We start from the raw sequence: 22,062 nt of genomic DNA on the forward strand, positions 1-22,062 counted from the left end.
ACATTATAGTTGGTTGTCATGTCTCTATGTTCTTGGTGTAATAGTTTCTTGATCTTGAGGACCTTGCAGTTTGAAGAGTACTGTCAGGCCTTTTGTAGAATGTCCCTGGATTGGGTATGTCTGATGTTTTTTTCTTTTAATAACTTGGATTTGGGTTTCGGGGAGGAAGATCTCAGAACCATATAAAATGCCATTTACTTCATTATCAGTACTACTTATCATTATTGATGTTGGTCTTGAATCACCTGGCTGATGTAGTGCTTGTCAGAATTCTCAACTATAAAGTGACTCCTTTTCCCCACCTTTCTGTATAGAACTCTTTGGAGGGAAGTCATTATGGGCAGCCTACACTTAATGAGTAGGGAGTTATACTTCACCTCCTTGATGGAAAAGTATCTAAATAAATTATTTGGATTATTTCATAGAAGATTTGTGTCTTTATTTATCCAATCATTCATTTATATCAGTATTGACCTGTAAATATTAATAATTTGGGTTATAATCCCACTTTACCTATTTTTGTCCCACCTTTGACTTTTTCATTTTCTTCTTGTGTCCCTTGTACATACCTCTATCAATGCAGGGGTCTGAGGTTGTAATTGAGCATTTATTTTATATTATAACAGAATGCTCCAGGCTTCTTTTGCACTTCTTTGTTTTTAATCTCAATGGTCTTCATGGAAGCTGCTAGAAGATTATGGATGATCAGTAAAAATCTGAATAATAGCTAAGAAAACAAGTGTGATCTAATGCTTTTACTTGTCTCTTATCTATGAATTCAAGTTTTAGTTAACAAGAATTCATCTTGTGTTTCATATTGATTGCTTCCCAAATTTAACTGTTTTATATACTAGAAAAATGAAATTTGTTGCTGAAGACTTTCATACATTTACAAAGCTTTCAATGGCCTTTAAATTCACTGAATCCACACTTATCTTTAGAATGATGTAGTTGATATGTTTGCACCCAGATAACATAGGCATGATTTTATATATTGAAGAGTTAGAAAAGAACCAAACTATTTTAAAACTACCTTGTTACCTATATAAAATAGTGAAATATGATTTATTTTTAAGTAATTTAAACATTATGAGGAGTATATCTAAGAACAGTAAGCAATAAATGTTGAATATGAAAAATAAGACAATGATTTTTAAAAAGTTACTGGTTTATGTATTCTGCCTTTGTATGCAAGAATTATGTTATTTTACTCATAAGTAACATAAGAAGTCCTCATGATACTACAATCTTCTCTAGTAAGGACTGTCAGCATTTTCATTATAAACTTGCTTTTCAAAGGTATATAATGCTGCCTATAAAATTTCATTTGGGATTTAAACTTGCTAAACAAAATTGAAGACTAAAATTTTCTTTTGAAAATTTAATCAGAATCATTGGGTTTTTTTCCCCAGTGCTTTTACTTGTGTGAGAGCTGATTTCTTTTTTTCCTGTGTCTTGATAAATGTTTCTCTCTCATTTGAGAATAATGACTTTTGAATGAGAACATGGCCTTAAATTCTCTGAGTTTTATGGGTAGTGTGTAGTATCATAATTCTTTGATTCTATGGCAGGTAACTTACAGCAGAGAATATGTTTCCTAAATAGCAATGTAGTCCCTATGGGTTATGCTGAACTTCTCTGTGATGTGCCAGCAATAATTAATTAGATATTATGAATGTGAACAAATGTTATTGATAGTATTTAAAAATAAATTTCTTAAATTATAAGAGAAATTTTAACAAGAAAAATATAAGGTTTAGGGGCAGAGTGGGTGGTATGGGAGGGGGTGGGGGCAGGGGGGAAGAATGACCCAAGCATTGTATGCACATATGAATAATAAAAAAAGAAAATAAATAAATAAATAAAAAGTAATGAAACAAAAAAAGAAAAATATAAGGTTTATATTTTCTTAAAAGCTACCAAGTTTCCTTAAGTAATATTAAAAAAATTGTTTTCTTGACTAGGATGCCTCAATATTTTTAAATTACCAGTTTTTCCAGTTTTGCTGGTTTATAAGCATATGGCATTCCAAATTTATAGGTTTCAAATAACTTCAACAAAATTTCATTCTCTTCTACAACAATGGTTTTGAAGTTCATTTAGGAAGAATAAACATACATATTTAATAGGTAAAATATGCTTTAGAAACATCAATGAAAGATATTAAAAGATTTATGGTATTTACTAGAGTGATAAGGTTGTAAGAATGGAGAAGTGAATAAAATCTACCAAATCACCTTGAAAAATTATTTCTTAAAATAAAGGAAACATGACAAACAATGGGAAAACAGTCATTCCATAAATAGTTCTTAGAAAACTAGTACTTGTTAGATTGGAATAAACTATAAAAATCCCAGTTTAGAGTCTTAATTTACTGTGTACCCAAATAAAATTTTGATTCATTTAAGAATTAAAAATTTGATACAGATGATGGAAAACTCACTATTTGGAAAAGAATGGCATGAACAAAGGAATCACTGATGCACCAGAAGGGGAAAAAATTAAAAATTTGAAGTGTTTGGAAATAAAAACAATTGACTTTTCAATTGATTTTAAGATGAGCATGTACTTTCTATTCATAAGTATCTAGAAAAAATCACAAAAGAAAAGAATACTGGATTTCTATCTGTTACAACTAATATTTTTCTTAGAAAATATTATTGGTAGAATGAACAGACAAATGATAAACAGAGAAAATTCATGAATAAGTCTGCAATATATAAATAGCTCTCATCAATCAATAGGAAAAGGTTAAACATCCTTTTAGGAAAATGGCAATGATATGATTAGGAAATTGGGAACAAATATGCAGGGAAAATAAGCATTCAAAAATACAAGTTAAAATCTTTTTTTAGCCAATCATATTCATAGACATTAGAAATAAATTAACTTCTTGTGAAGGTGCTGTGAGATAAGCACCCTCACAGTCAGACTTCTGCATAAGTGTAAATTAGTAAAATCATTCTGGAAAGCAAGTAGCAATATGTACAAAGAGCCTGAAAATGCTCTTTTTTTGGTTGTTTTTTTGGTGATATTGGGGTTTGAACTCAGAGCTTCGCTCTTGCTAGGCAGGAGCTCTACCACTCAAGTGACATCCTAAGCCTGTTTTGCTTTTTAGTTTTCTTCTTTTGGTAGGGACTTAAGATTTTGCCAGATGCAGCCTCAGATTATGATCCTCCTACCTATAGCCTCCAACATAGCTGAGATTATAAGAATGAGCCACCAAGCCGGGCCCATTAAGCTACTAAACTTCAACCGAGTAATTTTACATATAGAAATAAGAGTATTTCAAAAAGAAATAGAATATGAACAAATATCAATATGAAATGAAAATAACTTTATTATGATTACTGATGATGAAAGACTTGAAAAAATATAAATGCCAACAATATGGAAGCATCCAAACCATTATGGCACATCTATTATTATACAATCTGGTATTTAAAATCATGTTGCATACACAATTTCAATTGTGATGTGACCCTCTAAAAATAAATAATAGGGATTTGAATCCATGAGACTTCACAGAATTTCCAGAACTGCATAGAGACACTATTTCCTGGTTTCCAGTTAGTCTTGTTGGCTTTGAGGCAAATGATGCTTTCTATAGGTCTGACAACATACTTGGTATGTACTTTGAGGACCTAACCTTGAAAGACCTCAGAAACTATGTCTATTAAAGAACTCAGGTTTCCCTCCCAAATAGGCATATAAAAAGACTGGTTTTAGTTTTCTGAAATTCTTTCCCCTTGACTTCTGGGTGACTACTCTCTCCTGGTTTTTCGCCCTTGTTATGGGGGAGTTAAGCATGTAGGTCCCTTAAACCATTCTCAGCCAAATCTGCCACTAAATAGTATAGTAAGTATGGGACTTGGGGATCTGATACAGTTCATCTCTGCTACTAGTTGTTTGAGTGGCTTTGGGCATATGACTTTACCTCTCAGAGCCTTAGTTATTATGGATTAAGAGGTGAAGAATACATAAAATAGTTCATTGCCAAGAATATAGTAGACTGTTAAGGGGTAGCTATTATCATTATTACTATTATGTTTTTGGGGACTGTGGGAGGCCAATGGATTTGTGAAGGAAATACTGTTGTTTTTAGGAAAAGGTACTTTAACTTAAAGCTACCAGAGAGGAAGAATATCAGCTGAGCTGCTGTATAAAATAGAAAAGAAAGAATTAGTTCTCAGGAAACATTCTAAGCAAGTTGTACTTAGGGACTAAACTTTATCTACTTCTCAATCTTCAGCACTTAACTCCATGCCCAGCAGAGCATAGTGCTTAGATAGGGTCTAAGACCTACTCTGTTTTCTAGTGTTCTCCAGATAGGCTTCATGCTACTCAAAATTTGGTTCACATAAAGCAGCACCAGAATCAGTATCACCTGATAACTTGTCAAAAATTAAGAATCCTAAACTTATGTCAGACTTAGTCAGGATCTGCATTACAAACAAGATACCCTGATGATTCTTGTGCTCACTAAAGTTCAAGAAAGATGACAAGATATCCAGCTAAAGAAAATATTTTATTTTGTGCTAGACAACTGACAAACATTTATGAAGAGACCTTGACCAATAAACCATGTAAAGCAAAGGGGTGAAATTAACAACAAATATGAAATCAGATGTATTTAAAAAGCATAGAATGCCTGTCACAAGTTCAGTACTATGTAGCAAAGGTTTCTTGATTGACAGACCTATGCCTTTATTAACACCATTTCTTCTCTTGGTTCCTTTAGAGGGAATATCAGCCTTACTGCTGTGGAAGATTCTCAAATTCTTCTGTCATCACAATCTGTATTATTATAAGCTCACATTTCCTTAGTGTTTATTATATAGCAGGCATCTTGTTAGTAGCTTTCATTACTTTTCTTCCCAGTTTTGAAGGTGGGAAAACTGGGATGCAAAAAGAGCAAATTGCCTAAGTAACAGCTAAAGTTTTCAAATATAAAGTCATGTATGTCTGCCTTTGGAGTCTGAGCTAATAGTCATTTGCTGCTTTTTGGTCCTTTCTCTACTTGTCACTGCAGGTTTTCTTTTCTGCCATTTCTTTTACTGTTTAGAGAAAGACATTTTCCCAGTAGGCTCAAAAATGCCTACTGAAGGTTTCAGTTTTGCTTCTATGTACTCTAGAGGTTTCTAATTCCACTCCTAGAGGTATCCCTGGCTCTTATCCTCTCTTGCTTCCCTCATAATTTCATGCTCATTTTTTCTGGCCTATTGGCTCAACTGGAGAATATTGACTTATAGTCATTAGGTTTCTTTTATTTTTTGTAAAGGTCAACATTTTAGTTTATTTTTCTCTGCTACACTTTTGCCCTGATTCTCTTATCTGCCATGTGACTTTTTATTCTAAGCTCTGTAAGGACAACACCTTTACCTATCTGGTTTCCCACTGTATCCTCAGACCTTAGAACAATGCCTAGCATATAATAAGCACTCAAGAACATTTTTAGCTGAGCAAAAAAATTTGGTGATAGCAATTTCTATAGAATGTGTATTTGTTGTGCCTCTTCTGTATCTACACTCATTCCCTAGATGATCTGATCTTGTCTAATAGTTTAAATACTATGTTTGTGTCCACTTCTCAAATTACAACTGCAATCTTGACCAACTGCTTACTCCTAATCACTATTTGGTTATAGTATAGACATCTCATATTTAATGTGTAAAACTCAGTTTCTTATATTCTCTCCAACTCTACATATGTAAATGTCATCTCTACTTATCTAGTTACTCAGACCAAAAGTCTTTATGTATTCTCCTACTCTACACTCAATCAACCAATTATATTGACTTTATCTTCAAAACACATTGTGAATCTTATCACTCTTCCCCAACTCTACCACTCCTAGCCTTGTCCACACCACTGTCAAGTTGTATCTGTACTTTGGCAATAACTTCTTTACTGGCCTCACTGTTTTAGTTCTTGCCTCAATAAAATCTCTTTTTGCCTAACAGCCGTGGTAATCTTTCTAAAAACTATAAATCATATCATTTGACTCCTCTGCTAAGTTCCCAATGGCATTGCAGCCTACTTTAAATGAAATGAATTTATCATAGTTTCTTACAGGGTCCCACACAAAGTGGTCCCTGACTCCTTCATATTGCTAAGATTCAACCACACTGGTTTGCTTTCTGTACTTCTATACTCCAATAATCCCTCAGGGCATAGTCAACTAGTAATCAATCTGTTTGGATTGTCAACCCTTCTTTCCAGTTTGTATGGCTGGCTCTTGTACTCTGTTCTTGTCTCTTTATGTGTTGCGTTTTTAGAGAGAAGGCACCCTGATAAATATAGGTAAAAATAGTGCTTCAGCTGCACTACACTATCATTTTTTTGTCATGGTTTATTTTTCTTTATAGCATTTGTCCTTACCTAACACATTATATGTGTTTTTATTCATCTATTTTTTGTTCTATGATTAGAATGAAAGATCTGTAACAGCAGGAAATGGGCAATCAGGTTCACTGTTATATCTCTTGCACCTAGAATACTATCTGGCTCATGGTAAGCACACCAAAAATCTTTCTTGAGTGAATGAATAGTGGTGGCCACCACCTTTGTTTTTGGAACTTTCCTCATTCTGTTCCTTTTCAATCCAACTGGATATGTGGACGTTTGCTGTTTCATAAAGCCCAACATTTCCTGGAGTCTTTCCACAAATATTCAGGCTCCCATTGAATAAATTACATCTATTGTTGGCTTATCTACATAACATAAATAATTATCGTACTTCATTCTGTTCTATTATTGTTTTTATTTCTGAATTTCTGAAGTTTAGATTCTACATTTTACCTTTATCAGTCAAGCCTACTTAATACCACATCTACTGTCCCCTGCTCGTTTGTCATCCCTGAGAATGCATGTCTCACTTAATATCCTTACCTGGTCTTCTGTATCCTGCTAATGAGAATAGGAAAAGTCTATGAATACAACATCTTGACAGACAGGACTTCTCACAATAATTGTGTGTGTATGTGTGTGTATATGTGTGTGTGTATATAAATATAAAATCTGTTAGATTACTGAATATTTGAAAGTCACAAAAGTCCTTATAGTTTAAAAGATTTCAAAAATCATTTCAAACATATGCTTCCAATTTTAAATAAGAGCCCTAACTTGAAGAAATGTTACTGTTTCCAACAATGGTAAAACACTGGAAGGTAATATAACACATACATCTCTTGAGACTATTAACATGAATCATCCACATATTGGGAAAAATCTTTGGTTGAACCATGTATCTCAATTTAGGGCTCAGAAAATAGGTCACTATAGCCATGGTCCTATCGCCCTGTTAGCCTAGATACTGGATCCCCAAAGACTTCAGAAATAGCTCCCTGGAATAGTCTCTGCCTTGTCATCTTGTCACTAATTTTCACTAGGAAGGTAGAGGTGAAAGGGGGAATCTTCAAGGCCATCAGTGAGATTATGAAAGCTTACTTTTCTTATTTGTTATCAGAAATTTTAGTTGGGTATAAAAAAAAGATTGCAAGGAATATAGAAGACAGAAAAGATTCTAGCTTTGTCTTATCCTTCCTTTCCCTTTACCAATACATTTATCCTCTCTTCTCCTCACACACATGCACTAGATCCCTTTACATTACTCCTTGGATACTAGCAGCTTTGATTTTTCACAACATACCTATCCAACAAATTATTATTGAGCACAATAAAGTCTCAAATAAGTGAGATTGTATAGCCATGATGACCCCTGCTTCTCATTTCAGTCTCAAGTGGTTGTCTTACATTATACCTAGTGTAAAGATAATATTTGGGAATGGGTAAAAGGGTTAAAAATGCAGGAATGCTGCACGTGATTCCTTACAGCTTCCAGGTTGTCCTGAAACAGATGTGAGTGCACAGCTATCTACTACAAAGAGAGCTTCTGAGGAAAGTCTCCATAGAGCAATATACTTTGCTTTTATCATTTTCCTCTTCATAATGTTTTCTTTTCTCAATCCCATGAAAAATCACATAATATGATTTTATTGTAACCTGTTTGTATGGATATGACAGTGGAGAAATAGTGTACTCAAGAATGTGCTTCCCAACTAAAAGAAGTTTTATCTAAGAAATGTTTGTGGAGAGCACAAGCAACTATTAGAAATGAAATTTGAAGAAGATGAAAAATCCTTCAATATAAATTGTATATTGCTTATCAAAAATACTTGCAATATACAGAAAGATTTTCATTATGATTATTGAGATAAAACATGGCCTTCAAACCTGTTGTTCCAATATGACCAGCATATTTTATTTTAAAAAACAGTTCTTCCACAAGACTTTGATAAATAGATTAAAATAAATAGTATATCCAGATGCTACTGAGTATCCTCAGACATCTTGCTTTTCACCAAGTTAACCAGAAATTGATGGTGACGGTGTTTGTCATTTTCTTTTTCACTGTGATCTCCCCATTTTATGAATGAAACATTGAGTTTCATTTATCTTAGATGCATTTATCTTTATATCTTGTTCAGTCTTTCACTGCTATATAACTTCACTTAGTATTCAATCCACAGCACTTTAGGTATTTTGTCTGTACTTGACTGACTGATTGATATGAGAGGCAGGGTAGTGACTTGTCTTAAGAACATGAACTTTAGAGACAGATTTATACTGCCACTTATTGCCTATGTGACTTTGGAGGATCTACTGAAGTTTCTTCATCTATAAAAGGATAATAATAGTAGTCTTTTCTTACATGTTCATTGTGGGGGTAATAAATGAGTTAATATATGTAAATCAGCCAAAACAGTGACCAGTATAGTTTGCAAATACTTACTAAGCATTCAGAATATATTGGCTAACTTTATTAATGATGTATAGTAGACTATTTCATATCAATGGTCATGTTTTATTCCCTTAGCTAGACTACAAACACATTTTAAGTACAGGATCAGAGTATTGACTTTCTGTATCTATTTTCAAGCATTTAGTATTCCTATAAAGTTTATCATCATCACTATGGATTTGGTTTATAGATGCAACTACTAAGAGGTGTATTATAAGTGAAAAAAATGGAAGCTACAATTAAGGAAAATTGCCACCAATAAGTAGTAGGTAATGAGGTAGAGTAAATAAAAAGCACTTATTTTCTTACTAATAATTAATGCTAATTATAATAGCACCTACTTATCAAGTATTTATTTTACTGTGTTGACACTTTATTTTATCACTTTTATTCTTCAAAATAATTCTGTGAATTAGGAAACTGAAATTTATATAGGATTAACAACAAGTTTTAGGACACTAAGCTGGGATTTATACTCATTGCTCTCTAATAGCAAATACTGTACTGCCTCAGTCTTTTTGAAGCACATTAAAATAGGATTCTTGGTTAAAATAGCTGAATTGGATTCACATAACAGTTCTCCTCACTAACCATGTGACAACTTGGAATTGAGTACTCATGTTTGCTCAGGAAAACACTAAATCTAAATCTGAAGCTTCTTTGTAAAACACTTCATACTCTGCCATTTCCCTGCCAAACTGCTGCTCCTGCCTCCAGAGTCACATGAGTTGATTATTTCCTGAAAATCCCCTAGTCATTGCCAACCTAACACTGCCTACATCCTCTGTTGGCATGCTTGAGGACTTGTCCTCCTTTCTTTAATAGGTATGATTTATGATGATGCATTTCTGATTTTGCATTCAGTGAGAATAAGGCAAATATGAGAACATTGACTTTCTCCTTCTGTTTCAACACTTAGGCACGCTAGCACATTTTAATTAGTAAGTACTACTCTGAAGCAGTGGTCCAGAACAGAGAGAGAATGATCAATACTGCTGCTTTAAGTCCAGGTGTACTGTAATGAGCATCTTGGACTTAAACAGGATTACTTCAGTTGATTTATAGTTATACAATTGGCAGATTACTAAACCACTAATTATCACCTAGTTCTACTTTGTGGAAAAATAATTTCAAGGGATTCACTTCTCTCCCTGATTACTTCTATTTTTACTTACTCTTATGGCACACATGTGTATTGAGAGGAGGAGGTAGCTACGTGTAGGAGCAGAAATGGTATTAAGTTGGAGGATCTGTGAATGTACTTCCTTAGTACTAAGTATTCTTGACATTAAAATACATTTTTCCTTACATTAATTCAGCCACCTGAGTCATACACATCTTCAAGGTTTGGATTATGGTTCCTTCACCTTTGCTTTTCTTCCAATTCAAGTATCATTTGCAAACTAAGAAATGTTTTCAATATCCTCATCCAAATAATTGCACTCACATAAAAATCTGTTAATGAAATATTAGAGCTAAGGGCTTAATTGCTGAAAAATCAACCTTTGGAGCTATAAAATTCAGTTAAGTTTCCATGGCAACAGGATCTATTATTAACTGCATAAATGTTATCTAATAACACTTTAAAATAAACATGCTAGTTTACGTACTTTTAAGACTATATATAAAGGAAGATGCTGTTTAAAAGTAAAATTGTTTAAGTAATATCTCTGGATGAAAATTATGGGGAAATTTTAGTTCCTTCAATTATTTTATTGCTTATCAAATTTTAGGCTCATTTTTCTGTCAGTTAATGAGAAAATACTCCATTGCTTTTGAAATACGACAGTATTTAATGTCCATGAGTAATATTTCTGTCTTAGATTTTTTTAAGAAAAATAAACCCAAGCTTCCAGAAAAGGAAAACTCAAACACAAATTTAATGAAGTCAGAAAGATACTGTAAGATGTATCCTAAGCATGGAATCCAGCAGAGCAGATTGCCCTATGAAGGAAGGAGTTCTAGACATGAGAAAATATTTTTGAAAAATTTGAGTATGATAAAGATGACAAAGGCATCTCAAGATGAATAAAAGATATTGCACACTTAGTTGCCATAAAAGGTGAAAACTATTTCAGATTAATAAAATGAGTATAGAAGGGTCATGAATTTTTAGTAGGCATATCATTAGTATCAAGGAAAATATGATTGAATATTGAAACTACTGCATGTATGACTGAGAGCATGCAGTGTCCATATTGAGAAGATGACTCAGGAGTGGGAATAAATGCTGAGATTTTCTCATCCAAATACTGCCCATATTGAAGATTGCAAAACAGAGTCCCATAGTTGATCAGCAATATTCCCAAAGATATGTAGAAAAATGACAGATTTTGCTATTCCACTTTTTGGGAGTAAGAATACATCATTTTGAAAGACTCCATGATAATGCTTCAAACACTAAAAGAAGGGTTTATTAAAAATTTATTTATTTTTCACTCCATTGGTTAACACAATATCCAAAATAAAAAGAAGCAGCATTTATCCCTGATAAGTTTTATTTTTTGAATCAGTTTTGGAAGACAAGGTCTAGCATAAATACATTAAAACTTAGAGGGCAAGTCCAGGTTCAGGTACAATATAAGGACCTAAAAGACTATATCATCCAGACCATGCTACAGGAACAATGATAAATAAAGGACAGATTTTTATGAGGTGACTCAGGAAGTGCTAGAGCTTCAACAGCTGGTGCTTTATGGACACTGCAGAAAAAGACTAAAAATGACCTTTATAAAAGTATAGATTTAGTTTAATCATAAGAAATAACTTCATTGATTTTAAAAACAATATGGACTCTTTCTCTACAGTACTTTTGGGACTAAAACGTCATCAGAAATATAGTACATATTCCTTACTGTCCAATAGCCTATGGTGTAGTTGTGGAGAAAAGATATTCATTTTGAGGTGTAATATATAGATAAGGAAGTTGATTACATGGCAAAGAAGAGATGTAGGCAGACAATGAAATGAGAGTTCTGAAATGACCTAAAAGAAGAGGTACTCTGAGGATTAGAGATAGCATGAGGATGTGGAAATGTAAGCTATGGAAATGTAAGCTATTCTACATTCTATCAAATGTAGAATCTGACACTTATCAGGTGTGTGATATTTGCCATAAAATTAACATGAATTCACTATATGAAAAATACCATATGATCAAGTACTCCCACTCCTATGTATTGATACAAGAGTAACAAAAACATATTTTCACATAAAACCTACACTCAAATGTTTCTATCAGCATTACTCCTAACATCTAAAACTCTGTTTCGTCAGTTTTTTTCATTGCTATGCTAAATACCTGAGGAAACAACTTCAAGAGAAGAAAATTTGGGGAGGGGGATCACAGTTTCAAAAGTTCATGGTAACAGGCTCCATTGTTTCTGTACCTGTGATGAGGAAACACATTATGGTGTAAAGAAGTGGTGAAGTAGAGCTGCTCACCTCAGGACAGCGAGGAAGCAAAAAGAGGAAAGACAGGAAGGGGTCAGGACAAGATATAGACCTCAAGGATAAGCTCCACAGTGACCTACTTGCTCTGGTTAGGCCCCATCTCCTAAAGTTTCCAGCAACTTCCAAAGTAGTGCCACAGCTGGGAACCAAGCCTTCAATACACAGTCCTATAGGGAATTTTTCATATTCAAACTATAACAAAATCCATATGTACCTTAACTGATAAATGCATAAACAAAATATAGTGTGTTTAGGCAATAAATTATCATTCTGCCATAAAATGCGTGAAGTTTTGACACATGCTACAACATAGATAAATCTCTAAAACATTGTGCCAAGTGAAAGAAGCCACAAAAGAGGTTTCTATGATCTCATTCATGTGAACTTTTCTGAAAAGAATAACATATAGATAGAGAAATCAGACTGGTGGTTAACAAGGACTGGGAGTGGGAGTAGGTAGTGAGTGAAAATGAGCACAAGGGATATTTTGTGGGTTGCATCAATATTCTAAATTTCGTTTGTAGCAATGGTTGTACAATTCAATAAGTTATCTAAAAATCATTGAATTGAAGATTTTTAAGTGGGTGAATTTTAAAGTATGTCAATTGTATCTCAACAAAGACATAAAGTACTCAAAGTATCAAGTTACATATGCCTATTAAACAGTAGCTTTCACCATCATTGAAGTAGTCAAGGAAGGCCTCTGAAGCAACAGGACCAATAATGGTAGGTGATGGGTAGAGTTGACTAAGTGATGAATAAATGGGAAAGGAAAGAAGGAAGGATAGATAAAATATATGATCAGTAGCCTGTAGTAAGAAATAATCCAGATGTTAATTTGTCTTCCTATAGATCTGACTAGAAGAAGGAGTTCATACTAGAGAATGTTAGGGTATTGGGATGTAAGAAATTATTAGAATTATACTTAAAATTAGAAAAGGACTAGTAAGACATGGCTGACATAAGCCATTGATAAGTAAGTAGAAATGAAGATGTTCAAGTAATTGAGGTCTCAGTGGCAGAGAGAGGTGGCGTAATGGGGTTGACAGGTGCTAGACATAGAGCTAGCCTAGTGACAACTGGCTTGTACTATCCAAACCATTTAAAGACCAAGTTCAGAAGAGTTTAGGTGGTAGGATGTGATGGGGTATCCTGTGGTGTGGCATGGTATGGCAGGTACGTAAGCAATAATTAGTATAACATCAGTTTTGCATCTGAGCAAGGAGGCTAGAAGGGACAGGCTGAGTAGCCAGGCACAGAGTGGTCATCTTGGAGTCCTTAGGGTAAATGTGGTCCTGGGGAGCCATGTATGTAGCAGAAGTGGTAATCCCACTGTCTATCTCTTCTCTGGCTGCTTGGGTAATCATATAAGCACTGACTGAGGATGCCTTCCAGTCTTATGAGGTATTTAAGTAAACAACCCTGTCAACATCATGCCTTTCAGCTTTCCAACAAATTCAATGAGGTCGCTGGGGGGAAGAAATCTCCAAATGTCTTCTGAAAGTTGTCTAGAATTTTAAAGATTTCCCACCCAACTTGAAGCAGTGTTTAATCCAAGTGATGTGATAAGATCATGACCTTTTCAGAACTGCCTTTGATGTCAATCCTAATTCTGATAAATTTTACTTGACAGAGTAAGAATGAAGCATTTTAAGCTCATTTGTCAAGCATCTCAGTAATCTGTTGTGGCAATAATCTGCTCCAACACAGCCCTGTAGTGATGGAGTCTGGTGAACGATGTACCTTGACTTGGAAGGAACTTATTAAGTGTTTGACCATTGATTAATGAAATAAAAATGCATTAGGTAGACCTTGAAGTGATAAACTGGACAGGAACCTTGGCAGAAATCAGTGCCTCCTGACTACTATCAAACTATGATTTATTTTGAGAATTATGACTACTCGTTTTCTTACCCACATACTTACAATGCCACAGGAAAAAAAGAGCTGTGACAATCAAAAGATACAGAAAAGAAAAATATTGTAGGTAATTCCTATTTTGAGTTTTAATCATTATAAAAGTGAAAACATATTCATAAAGATTAGAGTTATGAAGGCCCGTTTTTCCTCAGATGACCTTTCTGATGTTAAATTTAAAAACTATGCTATCATTTCTTATAATTTAAACATGAAAGATCAAGGAAATTTAAATTGCATTTTTATTTTTTCAGGTACACTTTATGATTGGTCATTACAGCAAAGTAAGTATGTAATATTTTTAGTTGATCATCCATTAAGTTTTACAATAGCATTAATCTTTTCTTCATCAGTGTTTACCATTTCTCCAAAGACCAGACACAGCAGTTCACAAACTGAAGAAATGGGATTAATTTTGTCGTTATTGATTTTCTTAGTATTTTCATAAGTTATAAGGTTTCTTTCTTATCAAATTTACCTGTGTTCACAGAGATTATTGAGTGTTTATAGGATTAACAGCATACAGCATACAAATTTTCCTGTCCTGTGCTTTTATACCTCAATATGAGGCACAAAGTTTAATATGAAATATGATGCTCATGTGTCCCTTTTGAAGCTTCTTTTCCATGAATATATTTATTTTATTGTCTAGATAAAAATTTTGCCTGAACATTTCAGGCTATAGATTTTGAAATTTCTTTTTTGTTGTTTTTGTGGTGCTAGGGTTTGAATTTAGGACTTCTCACTTGCGGGCAAGAACATTACCAATTGAGCCACACCTTCCAGCCCTTCTTGCTGTGGTTGTTTTTGAGATAGTGTGTTGCTATTTGCCCAGGCCAGTCTGGATCATAATTCTCCTATTTATGTTTTTCTCAGTAGCTGGAATGACAACTATCAGCTGAGATGGGGTGTTGTGAACTTTTTGCCTGGTCTGGCTTCAAACAATGATCCTCCTGATCTCTACCTCCTGAGTAGCTAGGATTACAGGCATAAGCTACTGGTGTTCACCTGAAGTTTCTTTTTATAGATAATCTCTTAATGTTATGATAAGGCAAATGACAAAGATCTCCCACTTTAACAGAAATAATGGTATTTTATGTTCATGGTCTTCAAAATAAAATAAGGTATCAAAACCTGGGGTGTATGACAGATTCCATCAGACCTGATAAGTGTTGCTTTATAATTTCTTCTCTCAACTTCTGAAGACTTCCTATTCAATTCACCCCTGAAATGTTTTAATACTACAATTCCAAACTTTGCCTCATGGTAGTCTTTTTGTAAGCAATTCATTTACCAAAAATTACAATTTCTTAAAGATGAAATGAGAAGTTATTAGTTTTTAAACACAAAGAAACTCTTCATGTTTCATCCCCAACAGGTACTCTTATAAATTACTGACAGATTATGGTTGATGGCAATTCCTGCACTGGTACCACTGATAGATAAATCTATGCCACATTATTTTGGCTTTATTGTCTCTTAAACCATTATCAGGTTGATTTTAGTGAAGCAAGGATATAAAATAAATACAGAAGTTACCTTTACAATAAAGAAGAGGAAAATTATCTTTCTTTGTGCTTGAGAATTTTAACATTCAAAGGGTCTGAGTACCACCTTCCTATTTCAGCACAAAACTTGTATATTTGCTTCTAATTTGATGTTAAAGGATATAGAGCTAGTTTGTTGTGTAAGAAAAATCACAGGACTCAGAGAATGAAAGCCTAATATTTTATCATACATTTATGTGACCTTAAACAAGTCATCCAAGTAACCTTAGTTTCAACCTGTATAAAGTTAAATGGTTCAATTTGATGACTTTTAAGATAACTTTTAGTTTTAATGTCCTATATTTTAATAAGATAAATGCATATAATACTTTATGTACCCTATTTATAATTATGTATCTTATTTATATGATTTGGTAAAAATATATGAATGTAGATCTAGCAACTTTTTGAATATGAAAAAAAGGAATATGGTTACTGAGATAAGTAACAATATCAATTAATATTTGTATATTAATTCACTCAAAATATTTATGAAAATCTAAGTACCATATCAGTAGTAGGTTTAAATGAGAAGGTTAAATATTCCTTTTTCCTTCAAACATAATAGTGAAGGATATAGATCTCTAATTTAGAAAAGACTTGATTAATTATAATACTTATGAAAGGGGTATTAATTGAGGCTTTTTAAAAATTAAGTAGCACATCTATCTTTTATTTCAGTCTTTGTGTTTGAAATATCTTATAAAACTGTAGTCCAGTTTATGACATCATAAGTAAAGTTTAGTGAACATAATTGCATTTTACTTTAGTATTCAAGGAATTTTCACAGGGTCTCAGGCAACTCATTCTGAAATCAGTTCTTATATAGGGAAAGTAGGAATTTGGGATGAATTTCCCAAATTCTTGGGAGATGAATTTGTTTTTCTTTGCATAAAGCTAAGATATCTGCTTGCTTCATTAGCATGTTTCTATTCCTGATAAAACTTGAGTGTAAAACATGAAATAAGATGTTTCATTTGTTGAGTTTGAGTTAATTAAGGTATTACAATACATAAAATCTTAACTAGTAATGTAGACATCTGGATGCCTTCTGGAGGAAGTATTATGTTTTCAGTTTAGTAGGTGAGATTTGTAGAGAACCATAAGTTGGCTACATGATGGTATTCAGAAAAGATCAGTCAGATAGGTGAAGGTAAAATATGTAATATGCAAAATGGTGAAATAAAGTCAAATTGTTTATGGTGAAGAAAAATGATGATCAAGAGATACAACTATTTGATGAGCTCTTTTTATGGAAGAGTGAGTACAAGGCTCAGTTTGAAAAGGACCAGCAGTCTTTCTGATCCAATTCCTGCCCTTTTGTGAATATTCGTATACTTATAACTTGAATCCCTTTTTACAATATTCTTTTTGGTGGAGGAATATGTGGAGAATTTCTGAAACAGCCATTCTACTATGACCCCTTCAGTCATTTTTCATGTGGAGCTCACATCTGTCATCTACTGGGGTGCACCATATAGGATACATCTAACTCCATCCACACCACAGCCTTTTAAATATTTTAAAACAGTTAATACTGTTGTCTTTGGACATGATTTTTATTCCCTTCAATCTCAAAAAGTAAACTTCTTATTCAGAAAATGGAGATACTACCAAGATCACTCTATTGCTTAAAAGCTACCATTGGCCCTCTGTCACCCACAACATAATATATAAGTTCTTTATCATGCCATTTAAAACATATCCCCAATATGTTTTTATGCTCCTAATTATAACCAATACTTCTATTAAATCATTTTTAATTTTGATGTATTTTACTAAGTAGAATGTAAACTGCTGATATTAAATACCAGATCTGGTTCATATTTCTTTAATATATTTGAAAAAAATAATGTACAAATGACATATCATTTCATTGTCATAAGCTACATTTGTTGATTTCATAGGATGTTACCTAATTTCACCTTTGTGAAATGTAATGAGCTTTTAGTCATTCAATCATAACTTCATTTGGTCAGAATTTCATCATATACCTTTTGTCTTAGCCTTTGCCTTTCCAGGTTAAAGAAAGAAGCAGAAGTTCTTTTTTTCTGGTCCCTATTTCACTATTTTCTGGATCTTTTCCATATTTACCAAGACACTGAACTTGAGAAGGTATAATTAAGGAATAACATGGAAACTGAAAGCACCATTTATCTTATATGAAAAATCCTAACATTGTCATACCACTATCACCACCCCTTTTCATTCTAAGTTGCTTCTTCAAAGAAAGTTCATAATTCTCACTGAATCACATAACAGTTGTGATTATCTTTAGGTCATTGACTTATAATTAGTTTGTATTTCTTTGCTTAAGAATGCAAATCAGAGAATGTTTTATTTAAATTAATACGCATTTCAGTGAATGGTACTAGACTGTTATTACTCTTGCTTTGAACAAGCTTCCTTCAAAACATTGTAGGTCAATTCTGAATCAACATTACACTGGAACTTTAGAAAATTACATGATATTTCAAAGCTAACTTTTATTCTCTTAAAAAAGAGAGGAAGTATAGGAAGGAAAGTATAAATGATTGAATGGAAGTTTTAAATAATTTTCTTTAAGTAAAAGTTTGAAAACACAAATAAACCTCTTCCAAAACAGAAAACAAAAACAAGACACAACCACTTAGAGAAGCCACTTCAGAATTTAGTAGCACTAAGAAAGCCATGGCCTGCTGCCTAGTTCCATCATGATAGACATTGGACTGCCTCAGCAATAGTCTTTGAATGAATATTGCCTTTGATGACTACACTTGATTTACTAAAAGCCCAGAAAAGTGATAAATAGATCAACTAAGACCCAAGATATGATGAGTAGAAGTTAATGATTTTTATAGTAGAGGGAGAGTAATAGGAAAAACGTTCATTAGGTAAACTATATATAACCCCCTCCCTGTCAACAAATAGCATTTTATATTCTCTCCCTTGTCCTTTCTTGCCAGATTTCCCATACCAGAAGTCTCCAATATAACAAGGTGACGTCTATTTGAGCACCAATGTTACTTTGGGAATAAATGGTTTAAAGTCCTTGGAAAGCTGTTCCTGTCATTGAATTTTTGATAAGATTAGATTTTTCCAAGGTATCTTGATTTAGATTCTAAGGAAAATTAACCCTTTCTGTGGAGTGTTGAGTAAGTGTGAGCTGTTAATATGTGCTCTGCATCTCGGCAAATCAATGTTCTCATATAGTGAGAAGTAAACATTGATTCTCTGATCCGCCATTTCTGTTTTTAGAAACACTACATTTGAAAATCACTAAAAGTGAGGCATTCATGCCTTAAATCTTATATCTATAAACAATATGTATTTGAGCTTTCTACTTTTTCTTTGTGCCAAGTATTTCTGCCTTTAAATAAATGACACATTTTAGCTCAAATATAAAAATGAAATTAAAAGCTAGAAGGAGGCATTTTAATTTGAAGAGCCCTTGCTTGGAAATTCATGTCAGAGGGTTCCAGCCTCACTCCTCTTCTTAAACATGGAATTTGGGTCATTAGTTTCTTTTTGCTTGATCTGGTATTTTCCATGGAAGGATGTAGCTCCTTAAAGAATCATTATGTGTGGTCCTACCAAATTGAACTAATGTTTTTATAAATGGACCTAAGTTTATTCAAACTAACCAAATAACACACAGAGCTTGCGAAACAACTTGGACTTGAAACAAAACTATGTTTCCATGGATCTCAGCACTTAAAATTTTTTGAACTGAATATGTAGCATGGCAATATTCATTTTAATTCACTAAGTGAAATGATAGTTAATTCTCATGCTTTTTTATTCTCTGAAAAAAATCATAACTTGTTCTTCAAAATTTACCACAATATCAATAGAAGTATTATATTTTCAGTCTGAAAGTGACTTTAGTGACTGTTTAATCTGACTTCTTCTATTACTGATGGCAAAACTGAGACCTAGAGAAAATAGACCGATGCAATTCTTATATAACCTTGATATTCTCTCAGTTCAGTGAGCTTGCCAATAATGCAAAATGTTCCCTATGCAAATAACCCTTTGGGGATTGTAAAGAATTAAACAACAATTAAGGAAGTTAAAAATTGATGCATGTTTTCTGTTTCTGTTCATTAACATAAGTATCAGGATCTTACTTATTGCAGAAAGGGACTCTAGGATAGAAGCCAATAAGAAATAGAAATGGGGCATAAACCAGACCAACTGAGTTTTAAAAAAGCCAGACCCAGACAAAAGTTATCCATGGATTACCAATAATCTTGTGGCACCTTTGTGTTCCAGAAAGCTTCTGACCAGCTTCTCCTAACTCTTAGCTTCCTGTCAGTTTGCCCTCTTCTAGGCATAGATTTGGGTTTAAAAGGATCCTTATAAGAAAGTCATCTATTCTTGTTGCTTGTAACTTTCCCACATATCTGTCACAAACAGCTATTAAACAAATGTAGGGATGACATATCTTGTGCCATTCAACTATCCCAATCTCTCTTCTAAACATATTCTATTTGGTCCATGGCATTTTTAAATGAGGATTTCACAATAGAACACTAGATTGAGGTATAGTTTGGTCAGCCTAAATCAGATTAAGAATCCATTTTTTAGGGCTGATGGCATTGTTCAAGTGTTAGAGTACCTGCCTAGGAAGCATGAAGCCCTGAATTCCAGCCCTATTACCACCAAAATAAGTCTATTTTTTTAGTCTACATTTCTACTCACACAGCCTATCCTCACATCAGCCTAAATTATCTTAGTTTCTATATACAGATACCATAAGCAAACTTCTCCAACTATGTATTTATGCAGTATGTGTTTTAATGCAAATGTAGAACTTTATATACTTGCCTTTAAAATTATAACAAGTTGTATTTGGCTCATAGTTCCATCCTAGCATGAATTTGAGGTATCATGATTCTATTATACTACAAGTTAGATATTCCTTCTAGGTTCTGTGTTATCTACAGACTTTATTTTCTTGACCTTGACATTGATAAAAATGTTAAATAGAAGAAAGGAAGAAAGATCACTTGGGACAGATTGATCACCTACCTTGGTATGGTTGTTCATTCATTTATGTGTCAACCTAATTGTACCATCATTAAAACATATATATATTTCAATAGTACTTCATGAATGACTTTACAAAATGCCTTCCTGAGTATGAAACACATCTACCCATTCCTCTGTCTTGTGAATTTAGTCAAACTGTACCAAAGGAAGTAAATTTGTCAAGACTTATTCAGAGTACTTCTAGTCTAGTTTCTGATGCTCATTGCTTCCTAGTCTCAGTGCTAAGTCAATATTCTTAGAAATCTTTCATGAGCGCTCAGAAGCATAAATGTTACTGAATAGTATCTCCTTGTGAATCACTACCTTCAATTTATTCTTACTGAGGATTCTGTTATTCTTTCCAGTCCAAAAATAAATCACTTTGACCGAAAAGTTAGGTACAAAATAGGGATTATCTATTTATTGATTTTAGGATTTGTTTGGAGCTATCACTGGCTGGCAGGGTCCTTATTCACCCATTTTGAATCTTGCCTTGAATGTGCCTAAGAAAGCCTCTGCTCCTGCCTTTTCTGACCTCCACATCTTTCATAAGTTGTATTAGGCTTAGACAGCCAGGCCTTCCTCTTGGTTATATGAAATTATTTTTTGTCTCTTAACATCACCTCTAAAAATATGACTTTGCCAAAAACTTCCATGTTGAAGCTATATCTTAATCTTGTGGAAATTTCCCATTTATCTCCTGTCCATATTGCTAAGATAGTGATGATGATGATGATGGTGGTGGTGGTGGTGGTGGTGACAATGGAGAAGGCAATGTCAACAACGAAAGTATTAAAATAGCTAACACTTATTATGAGTCAGGAACCATTTAAAGTTCTTTTGCCATATTAATTATTTTAATTTTTACAAAAACCCTGTCTTTTGTGAAAAGGATCATATTATTATGTCCATCTTGTATACGAGCATAAACAAGTCAAGCAGTTTGTTCAAAGTCTCATAGTTTAGTTAGTGTCAGAACTGGAAGCCCTGCATTCTGATTTTTATAGCTCAGCATCTAAAATTTTCACTTTATTGCTTAAAGACACTGGTTAAACACTGAAAGATTAAATTGTTAGGATAATCACTTTGCAGTCTCGGAATATACCACAGGCAAACTTGTAGAGTATGCAGAATTTCATTTTGGGCATGCCTTCCTTCTACTTCTGCACACTTAAATCCCTTCACTGTTTCTTGTTGCCCACCTCTAGGTTTTCTCTACTTGTATGCTTATCTTTTTTTTTTAAATGGTTCATTAATCATTTTAAGACAACATAAACATTATACTGAATGGCAAATTAGGGACACTTCATTTCACTTGGGGTTCTAATG

General features: G+C 33.4%; 1 protein-coding gene and 1 non-coding gene across 11 annotated transcripts in view; both read left to right on the forward strand.

Annotated features, from left to right (window-relative positions):
• LOC109686404 (teneurin-1) overlaps positions 1-22,062 on the forward strand; it is an 835,907-nt gene that overhangs the window by 114,905 nt on the left and 698,940 nt on the right. For 6 of the 10 annotated variants that reach the window (XM_074064014.1, XM_074064010.1, XM_074064013.1 and 3 more), the window contains exon 3: positions 14,428-14,457. The exons of the other annotated variants lie outside the window; for them this stretch is intronic. The gene's annotated coding sequence lies outside the window, so the exon portion shown is untranslated. The remainder of the gene's footprint in view (positions 1-14,427; positions 14,458-22,062) is intronic. 10 annotated transcript variants of the gene reach the window in all.
• On the forward strand, positions 2,422-2,486 carry LOC141420111 (small nucleolar RNA SNORD42). Its single transcript, XR_012444801.1, has one exon. It is a non-coding gene; the product is annotated as a small nucleolar RNA SNORD42 (small nucleolar RNA).

This window comes from Castor canadensis, chromosome X (assembly GCF_047511655.1).
Source record: "Castor canadensis chromosome X, mCasCan1.hap1v2, whole genome shotgun sequence".
Classification (NCBI taxonomy): domain Eukaryota; kingdom Metazoa; phylum Chordata; class Mammalia; order Rodentia; family Castoridae; genus Castor; species Castor canadensis.